General features: G+C 56.2%; 1 protein-coding gene across 2 annotated transcripts in view; it reads left to right on the plus strand.

Moving 5' to 3' along the window:
• Positions 1-7,236: 7,236 nt before the first annotated feature.
• Positions 7,237-9,131, plus strand: part of ADGRG1 (adhesion G protein-coupled receptor G1) — a 37,979-nt gene continuing 36,084 nt past the window's right edge. For both annotated transcript variants that reach the window (XM_021705793.1, XM_021705795.1), the window contains exon 1: positions 7,237-7,338. The gene's annotated coding sequence lies outside the window, so the exon portion shown is untranslated. The remainder of the gene's footprint in view (positions 7,339-9,131) is intronic.

Consider the following 9,131-nt stretch of genomic DNA (forward strand, 5'->3'; position numbering starts at 1 on the left):
AGACATCACCTTTGCTTTCTGCTTATTTTCACCGAGTTTAGCATGAAAAGCACTTTTATTTTGGTTGTGGCCATGTGACCACGAGGTGAGAGTGGCCAGCTGTCTCCGTTTGTCCCGGTTTCCCGGGATGTAGAGCTTTTAGTGCTAAAGCAGGGGTGGTCTATTTGCTGCCCTGGGCAAATGGAGACAGTTGGTCACCCTAGGGGGACAGAGCTGGCTGTGCTTTCTGAGCTGTTTCCTGGTGCTGGGCACTTGCACTGTTTCCTCTCTTGGCTGGTCAGGTGGGGCAGCCCTGTGACTACAGCTTGTCGCTGAGCATCCTTTTCTCAGGAGCCCCTCCTCTGTGGGAGGAGAGCAGGCTTTGGGGGATGGAGACTACAGGAGCTAACCCAACTTTCCTGACCTGTCCCCTCCTCTGCGCCTGCAGGGAGGTCAGCCGGGAAATTGGGACAGGGCTGAGGGCAGTGGCCAGGACCTCTGATGTGCTGGAACCTGCTTGTATGGGCTCGCAGGAGCTGACTGTTAAATGCAGCCACTATGAAGAAGGAAATTGCACAGTAACACTGTAATAGCTTTGGGTAGCTGCAGGTGGTGGCTGCGCTTAGCGTGGTGAACACTGAGTAAGGTGCAGATTTGTCAAATTAATATGTTGTATACCTGAAACTCATATAACCTCGTATGTCAATTATATTTCCAATTAAAATACACACAAGAAGAATCAAGTCACATAAACTTAAAATTATATTAAAAATGGTAATAATGTGCCATCAAAAGCATTACTTCCTAATTATTATGTCATGTTCTGCTGCATCTGTTGTTAAGGGTTGGGTTGTGTCCCTCCCCCTAATCCATATGTTAGGGTCCTATCCCTCTGTGGCTCAGGATGTGACCTTGTCTGGAGAGGTGGGGGGGTCTTTCCAGGGGTAATCAAGTTATTATGAATTCTGTTTTTTTTTTTTAAGATTTATTTATTTATTTGAGAGAGCGAGAATGAGAGAGAGTACATGAGAGGGGGGAGGGTCAGAGGGAGAAGCCGGCTCCTCGCTGAGCAGGGATCCCGATGCGGGACTCGATCCCGGGACTCCAGGATCATGACCTGAGCCGAAGGCAGACGCTTAACTAACTGAGCCACCCAGGCGCCCTATTATGAATTCTTTAGGGTGGACCCTAATCCACTAGGACTGGTGTCTTATAACAGGGGCAATGTGGATATAGACACACAGACGCCTGAAGATGAAGGCGGAAATCAGGGAGACGCTTCTAGAAGCCCGAAAGTGTCAAAGATGGCCAACGCTAGAATGAGGGGAGAGCATGCAACAGATTCCCCCTCACAGCCCCCAGAAGGAAGCAAGCCTACGGAGACCTCGCTCTTGGACTTCCAGCCTCCAGAAGCCGGGGACTATATATTTCTGTTGTTGAAGCTGCCTAGCCTGCGGTCCTGTATCCCGGGGGCCCCAGCACACGGATCGTCCAGGCTCCCGGGGTTCCCGACGCCTCTGGTACCGGTATTAACAGAGATACCGCAGCGTGGTGAGCCGGGGCACCTCCTGTCCCAAGTCCACAGTCAACGCTTGTATCCCGAAGCTGGTCACGTGCACGTACTTACACCGCGGAGACCAGCAAATGCTACCCATCGGGCCTTGAGTTACTGCTTTGTTGGTTGTCTAGAGAGACGTCAGACAGTGGCAGAGAACACGGTCCCGAGGCACACTCATTGCAGCGTGTTGTGTCTGTGGTCACTACATCATGAATAGCACAAAAGACTGAAAGCGATTATCCCCTTCCGCAATGCATTCAAAATCCGGGATCCACGTCAGCAAGGATTCCAGGGCATGAAGGCTATTGTCCAGTTCTGCAGAAAATCACTCATGTCCTTGATGAATAAATGAGTTTCTCACATGTCTTTGTCATTTCACTTTTGTCTGACTCGGCAGCGTTAAGGAAGAGATCGGCGTTCGTGCCCGAACAGTACTCAGACGGCCAGTTGTTACCGGGGGAGTGGTTCCGGGCCCAAGGCTGCAGAGGGCTGATGGGTAGATGGACAGACAGACTGCCTGATGGACGGACGGATGCCTGCCTTCCAGCTCTGTGGGTGGACCAGAGTCCCAGACGGGGTAGGGGGGCCACCCTACGCTCCGCCCCAGGGCACTTCTGCAGGGTTTCTGCTTGGTGCCCGGTACCTCTCTCTCTATTAGGACTCTGTGGTGTTAGCAGCTGAATTCCTGACCAGGCCTGGCCGGGGGTGCAGGAGAGGCAGCTTGACCCAGCCTTGACCAATAGCCTTGACCTAATCAGGGCAGGGTCTAGTCCTTCAGCTACTCTCCTTGAAATGTATATTGATCCCTTCATCCCCATGTTTAAATCCACCCATGGCATCGCACTGGCCGGGGATGGAGATCACACCTCAATCCCTGTCTTCACAGCGCTGCTCTCTGGCCTCATCTCTCTTGTCCTCCTGCTCCAGCCACGCTCACCGCCTGTTTCCCCAATACTCTGAGCTCATTCCCCTCTCCATGCCTTCACCTATGCTGTTCCTTGTGCCCCAGGCCCACTCTGTCCAAGGCTGGCTCCTCTTTATCCATCAGGACCTTGTTACAAATGTCACCTCCTCCAAGAAGCCTTCCTTGATTACCTGGCTAAAGCAGGTTCCCTGTTGTAGACCACCTTTGCCCTTTGGTTTTTTGGTTTGCTTTCTTCATTGTCTTTACATTGTATGTCATCATTTGACTTCATACCTATTGAATTATTTAATTACTTCATTGACTTTTTTTTAATCCCTCATTCCATCAAACTATAAGCTCCGTGAAGGCAGAGGTGGTGTCTATCTCCTGTCTGCAAAAGCCAGTGTGAGGCCTGGCACTTGGTGAGCACTTAGAAAATGTTTGTTGAATGAATGAATCAAATACATTTACTGAGGAGCTGCACAACATAGGGCTAGATCATGGTCCAGCAGAGCTGTGGGTTCAAATCCTGGCTCTGGCACTAATTGGCAGTGTGCTCTAGGATGGGTCACTAAATCTCTTTGGGGGTCAGTCTCTCTTCTATAATAACAGTACCTCCTTCATAGGATTGTTACAGGGATTAAATGAGTCAACCCATTCACTTTTTAGGAAAGGGTCTGGCACAAACACCAAGAGAGTTGGATGTTAGTGTTCTTGTAGGTAAAATGCAGGACTTTTAAGGTTCAGAGGTTCAGAGGCTGACTTCCTATAGGAAAGGATGGGATAACGCCCAGAGGACTTCCTGGAAGAGAGGACATTTGAAATGGGCCATGGGGGTGGGTGCGTGGGTGAAATTTCTCTAGGCAGAGATGGGGCTGGGGAGGTCAGGAGAGAGGAGGACACCTGGTCCCAGGAAGAGACCCATGGGCAAGCCAGCCCTACACTGGGGCTAGGGTGAGATGCTCTTGATGCTTCTGGCAGAGACAGGCCCAGGACGAGCTGTGCTGTTCTCAGCCCGCAGCCTCCCTGCCCACACGGTCTTGACATTTCATTTGTACCCATTTCCTGTGTTTGGTTTGTATACAGCGAGGGCTGACTCTGAGGAGACATGGGGAGGCCTGGCGGAAAATGCCCCAGGAGGAGATGACTCAGTTGCCCCAATACCAACCCCAAGTAGACCCGAATCAATTTGATATGGGGCAGACTTGGAGAGGCCCTTCGGGGCTGCACCAGGATTGGTCATACATGTCACGGAAGCTAAGGATGTGGCCTGATGCCATCGAGTCACATGGGCTTGCATGAATTGCTCTGACTCTCTGGGTTGCCCTCAGTCTCCTCACCTGTAAAATGGGGGCAGACACTCCTCAGAGTTGCTGGGATGGTGAAATGAGTCTTGGTGGGCAGAGTGCAATTCAGAGTGGTTTCTGCCCTGGTTCCTCATGTCAATCATTTGAAAACACTGTAGGATGGGTTTATTATTTTATTATCCCCATTTCACAGATGGGGAATGCTGAGGCTCAGAGAAGGGCCTTGGCCTGCTCTGCACCACCCAGCCAGGGAGTGGCAGACCCAGGACTGATCTCCAGACAGGGTGCAGGTGGATGATCAGGTATAGGCTGAACCTGGTAGGGGAGAGCGACCACAAGATGCAGCCGGTGGAGAATAAACTCATCAGGGGAAGCAAGGGAACACTATTGGCTATCTTTCCCCTTCTTTTTTTTTAAAGATTTTTTTTTTTTTAATTTTATTTATTTGACATAGAGACAGAGAGCGAGGGAACACAAGCAGGGGGAGTAGGAGAGGGAGAAGAAGGCTTCCAGACGAGCAGGGAGCCCGATGCTGGGATCATGACCTGAGCTGAAGGCAGACGCTTAACCGCCTGAGCCACCCAGGTGCCCCCCCTCTTCTTTTCTGAAGAGGGAGAGCCCATCCCAGCACAGTGAGGAGTGTTTTCCAAAACATAAGGCCCTGCATCTAGTCATTACTCTGTAAATATCAGGTTAGTGAACAAAAACATGAAGTAGTACAAAATGGCTCTCGTGAATTAACCTGTAAGTGGAAAATGATTTAAAAGACCAATTAGTCTTCCCCACGGATGTGGCGGGTGTTTTCTCTCTGACACCCCAGCTGAGCTCCTCCTTGGGTCCCCCCGGAGATGGGGAGCTCACTTCTTGACTTTGTGGGCAGCATTCTCTCTAAGAGGGAGTGTGGAGGCTGAGCCTGTGGTCCTGGAGAAAGAGCAGGAGAGGTCAGAGCTGGGGGCCCTTCATGCCCCTCCACACTTCCCTCCTATCCAGATAAAGGATTCTGCGTTTCCTGAGGCTCCTCACTGAGCAGGGCTGGGGCTGGGGAGCAAAGGGAGGCTGGGCGTACCCAGGGACAGACAAAGGGCCCCAGTCCTGGATCAGACCTCCTGGGTATGACCTCAGATGTGTTACCTAGCACTCCCAGCCCTCACCTCCCACCTTTACCTGTAAAGCCTGCATTAAAAAGTGTCTTCTATCTCATAGGGTGGAGTGAGGAGTCCTGGATGGTGGAGGACGGGGGCTCCTGGAGACCAAGCCCTCAGGCCTGCAAATGCTCCACAGATAGCTCACAGATACGTTCCCTGGCAGGGCACATTGCTGACCCCACCCCTTTTCCTCTGGAAGGCAAGCCGGGCGAAGGCAGCTGTCCTCATTTAAGAGATGACCTAAGGCACAGAGAGGTTAAGCAACCGCCCAGAGCCCCGGGGAACGGGGAACGGGGAACGGGGAACGGGGAACGAGGGCACTGCCAGGGGCCCTGGGGGCAGAGTGGGGTGAGGGGGCGGGATGGAGCATGGGTGTTGGGAGCACAGGAGTCATGAACTGGGACTCCTCCGGTGTCCTTATCAGGGTGGGTGGCATCTCAGGTCAGGGTCACCAGGGCAGCTCTCAGGGCCCTGGGGGAAACCCTGGGGCTTTAAGAGTCAGGCTGTCTTCCTGCAGGCCTGTTGGTCTCTCTGGGGTGCCCTGTGCTCAGCCCATGGGCGGAGGGGGCCCACAGCTTCCTGCTGAGCCGAGCGGGCGTGCATGCCCGTGGGCAGAGCAGAGGCCATATAGCCCTTGGCAATTTGCCAGGGGAACAGGGATTGGGGGTGATCTGGGGACGCGCAACTCCAGTAGGTCTGAGCTGTGGCCAATAGATAGGTCCTCCCTTGGGACTGGCGTTCTCCAACACGTCTGTAGACCCGGCTCCACCCTGTCCCCTTGTTGTCCATCTGTCTGTCCATCCTTCCTTCACCTCCCTCATGTCTACCTTGACTTTTTGGTTCAGCTCTGCCCACCTCCTCCTTGTTCCTTAGGCACACCAAGAGCCCACCCACCACCGGACCTTTGCATGTGCTGTCCAGGCCACCTGGAATGCCCTCACTCCAAACATCATGCAGTCTGCCTCCCTTGCCACAACCGGTCTGTGCTCAGAGAGGACAGAAACCAAACCTTCTCTTCTGTCTCTTTCTCCGCCGCTTGCTTTACTTTGCTCTGTCGTTCTTACCACTGGATATATTTCATATTTATTGGCTTATTAATTATCTATCTCCCCCTCCAGCTCTAAGAGGGCAGAGATTTTTGTGTTTTGTTTACTCTGCATCCCCAGTGCCTAGAACAGTGCCCGGCACGCAATAGGCCCCTGATAAGCATGCGCTAAATGTGTGGCTGAGGCCTTCACCTCTCTGTTTTCCCACCCGCCCGTCACCCCTTTTGTCTTCCCACGTTTCCTCTGTCACCCACCAGTCACCCAGGATTTCTCTACACCAGGCCCTGTGCTGGGGCTTGGGTTTGGTGACCTGGCAGGGCACACAGACAAGAAAGGAAGAATTCTGACACTGGGGAATGGGTCCCAGGTAAGGGGGAGCCCAGGGGGCTCTGGGGGACACATGGCCTAGGGAGAGGTGAGGAGAGGTTCCCAGGGCACAGGGTGGCCCACAGCGGCACAGGATACAGACTTTGTTGAGTGAATCCACGCCTGGACGGCCTCTTGGAAGGAGGGGTGTCTCAGGTGTCAGGACTGGGGATACCGGGGGTGGGGGCTGGGATCAGAAGCCACGTGGGGGAGGGGGTTCCTGGCTGTTAGAACTTTGAGAAGACCCCTCCCTGGAGAACTGCTGGTCTGAGGTGAGGCCAAGGGGTGCGGCAAGGTCTGGCCAGGCAGGGCTGGGGGCCAGTGGTCCAGGAGCAGGCTGGGAGGGGTGTGCCCAGGGCCCCCATGGGAGCCTCTGGGATGGGGCAGAGCCTGTCTGGACTACTTGCCTCTACACCCCCTGGGGGTACCTGCCCCCAACCCCTCCTTAGGACGAAACTCCCGTCCCTGTGCCCACCTTTTGTCTGTCTCACTTCCTGCTTTGTGTCCTGCAGGAGGCTGGAGGTTCTGAGGGTAGGGACTGGGTATCCCGTTCACCGTCCCCCTGCAGCGCCACCTTACCGCCGACCTCAGCCAGCTGTGGGCTGCTGACTTGTTTTCCCCGTAGCCAGGTAAGCCTGGGCCCAGGCTTCAGGTGGGGCCTGAGCTCGGGGAGCCGCTCACAGAGGTGATGATTACGTAGGGTGGGCCAGTACCCCCCAACAGTGACTCCCCCAGGCTCATCCAGGACCCACGGGCGGGCCAGCCCATGCATTGGGTGGAGGTGCTGAAAACCCATGGAGGGCTGAGGCCGAGGGTGAGGGGCACTCAGCACCCAGGGGGGCCAGGGCAGGCCCTGCAGAGAAAATCCGGGAATGAGAGAGGGAGGTGGCAGCCAGCCGGAAATTCAAGCCAGGCAGGCGGAGCCTTACCTGGGACAGCCTGCCCAGACAAGCTCAGGCTGGGTGCCTGAGCCCTGGGAGGAGGTAGAAGGGGAGGAAGCAGGGTCCGGCCAGGGGTCTGCCGAGACTCGGAGGTAAGAAGTCGCTGTTCGCTGTTTATGGTGGAGGACGGGGCAGGAAAATTCGGCAAAGTTAGACTCCCAGCCTGGCCCACTTGACCTTGGCAGGCTCTCAGGGCTAGTTCCATGCTCTGAGGGCATGTGGGAGGCCCGGCCCTTGGTCTGCTCAGGGTTCTGGGCAGGTTTGGAGGCCCTGGCTGTCCTGGGGTCCGCCCTTGCTGCTCTGAGTGTGGGCTGGTCGTTTTGGCACAGGGAGGCTGGCGGGGGGCAGTGGGGTAGACTGCGTAAGGTTGAGGACCAAGGTGGGGCTGCGAGCCCCAGGGCTTGGATGGGGAGGCAGGAGACAGGCACCCGGGCCTCTGCCTGTTTTGTCCCCCAGCACCCAGAGCCTGTTTCCTCCTTGGATCCCAAGGGAAACCGGTTTGGGAGCAGGTTGACCCAGGTTGTTTGACTTTTGACAAGGAAGAGAAAGACAGCCTGCCTTGGTCAGCTGAGCAGAGGGGACAGGGCCCAGGCCTGGGGGCATGCCGGCCCTGTCTGGCTAGCACAGGATTCTTAGCCTTTCCCCAAGTCCCTCAGGTCTCTGTGATGAGACTGCTACTTGGTGGCTGAGGACACACCGGGACTGGAGAGCCATCATGGAGGGAAAGGCCTGGGAGCTTCCTTCCCTGGGTGCTTTCCCTGTCTGCACCCCGAGGGGGCTGGGCAAGGGCCACGGTGTGAGAACAGGAACCAGAGCAGTGGTGTCCCCTCCCCACCAAGGGGCACAGCCCTCCTGGTCCTCCAGCCCCACGTGCCAGCCAGCCAGACGGATGTGGGTGGCCGGAGGTGGGAGGAACCCGGCATCCGGCCAGCTCTGCCCTGACCAACTTGGCTCCCTTGGGGTGTGTGGGCAGCAAAATGGGCCCCCCACGTTCCCTCTGTTAATTAGCCCCTGCTAGTGAGTGGCTGTCATTGCCGCTCCATTATGCCTCCTGAGCCATCTGCGCCCCTGCACTTAGGGGGAGACCCCGGCTGCTGGGACAGAGGCACGTGCAGAAGGCAGTGCTTCTGGAAGCTGTTGGGGTGTCTCCTGGGGCCGGAGCCCGGGCGCTCTGCGGGCTTTCCACAGCTCTTTCTTTCCCTGAGAGAGAAGCGGTGGCCGCTGGAGTCCCGGGTGAGGAAAGGGGCCTCCTCTCCCCTCCTGCCGTCAGCGCCTGCGCTCTGCTGGGCACCGATAGGCAGGTGTGGGGGAGGAGGGGTGGGGCACACGGGGGAGGTCAAAGTCGAGATCCGGGGCTCTGGGGACACTCTGGCAGTGAAATGAGGTGGTACCTTGTCCCTGTGAATCAAAGCAAGTCCTGCCGCCTTTGTACACTGCTGTGCCGCCCGACGGGTAGTCACCCCACCTCTCTGGGCCTCGTTTGCCTCCCTCGGCGGGGGCGCTACAATACCTCACTGCTGGACCAGAGGCCTCTGGCCTAAGTCTGGGTGCCATCCAAACCTCAGAGTCCAGGGCCCAGGGAGTTGCTGACAGAAGGGGCGCGACCATGGAGACATCAGCTGGGTGGCCTGTCCCAGCCCTCCTGTCTGAACGGGGAGGAGGAGTTAGAAGTCTCCTCTGCGCACTGCCCCCCCCCCCCGCCCCCGTTGAAGTATGTAAGAGCCCCTGTTATTGCTCTGCTGGTGAGGCAGGCCTGGTGTCCCCATTTCAGACCTGGGGACACCCAGCACAGAAAGCTCAGAGCTGGACAGTGTGCTGTTAGGTCCCATGCGGAGCTATTTGAAGGAGTCTAGGGCCATGCTGGCGGGGGGGGGGGGGGGGGGGG

This window comes from Neomonachus schauinslandi, chromosome 16, assembly GCF_002201575.2.
Source record: "Neomonachus schauinslandi chromosome 16, ASM220157v2, whole genome shotgun sequence".
NCBI classification, from domain to species: Eukaryota; Metazoa; Chordata; class Mammalia; order Carnivora; family Phocidae; genus Neomonachus; species Neomonachus schauinslandi.